This window comes from Panthera pardus, unplaced genomic scaffold, assembly GCF_024362965.1.
Source record: "Panthera pardus isolate Hobbes unplaced genomic scaffold, ASM2436296v1 HiC_scaffold_24, whole genome shotgun sequence".
NCBI classification, from domain to species: domain Eukaryota; kingdom Metazoa; phylum Chordata; class Mammalia; order Carnivora; family Felidae; genus Panthera; species Panthera pardus.
Window position 1 is genome coordinate 118,031,930 of NW_026526810.1, and position 1,299 is coordinate 118,033,228.

The window sequence follows — 1,299 nt, forward strand, 5'->3', positions numbered from 1 at the left end:
TTGTTCTGCTTTGGTTTGGCAGATGAAAATGTTCCTCTTTGACAGTTTAATTTGGCTTCTTTAGACCCCTATAAATCCTCAAATCACGATCTGGGTTGTTTTTTTTTTTTTTCCTATCGCTATATCAAGTGCATCTCACCATTGCTGCTTTTTTCATGTTCAGCATATTATTCCTCTGTCCCCTTGTTCTTTCTGGCTCATATTTGAGCAGTGTCATACTCCACACATGATCCCATCCTTACTTTTCTTTTATGTGTATAGAATGTATCATGGGTAAACCTTCAGCTCTTACAATCACATCAGCAAACATTTAATGCTGCCTTTTATAACCCGAACACGCTTTGTTATTTCTTTCACATTTCATGCCTCAGTGGTTGTTGTAAGTTCCCTGCTGTATTACAACTGCCTGTTCAGACAGTTAATCCTCGTATCCACTGGGACATCACATATTGCTAAGGTCAGAATTTTCCCTTCTGTGAAATTGTGCAGTTTTACTCCTTAAGATATATCATGTGCTTAGGGCTCAAGCTTTAAAAATTTCAAGTAACTTGCCTCCCTTATTATGACAACTGAAAATATTCACAGGTCTACAGGGCCAATTCACAGACTTTTTCCTGAGCCATCCAGAAAAATGAATGCAATACTTAAAAGTCTACACTTCTGCATGGTAACTTTCCTACTTTTGGCTCATATCTGTGGCATCTACAACATATATATCTTTTCAGAGCATACCTTTGTGTTTTTATTTTCGGCAACTACATTTGGCATCTCAAGTCAAGCATATGAAGCACTTTATAGAAGCATTTTCAACAACCTGACTTAATTCAGCATGACTTTTATCTTTATAGCCCCTAGACAGGAATGAGAGTCTTCTCAACCCCACATCTCCATTGTCATAATGAAAGTGAGAAAATACTATTTGCCTAGCAGTGCCTGTGGGAGGTTAAAGGAGGGGCAAATATTCTAATTTGTCTAATGCCTTGTGGGCCTTCCTTCCAAGATTGTGATAGCCCTATCTCCTCTTTCCCAAGGTTAACTTTTCCTTTTCTGATCCTTGAATTGATTGTTTCTTTGATCTCCCTCTCTGGTCCAACAAATGGAGCCCAGGTACCCTCTGCCTACAAATGTGCTTAGGGTCCTCTGTGTCAGAAAACCCATTTCTCTCAACTGTATTGAAGCCCCTGGCCTCCTTTTCTACTCACCATCCAAACTTTGAACCAATAGTATAAACTTGAAAGTTCTGTTTCATCACCTCTCATTCATCCCTGAAGAGTTTAGAGCAGACATCGCCATATTGGT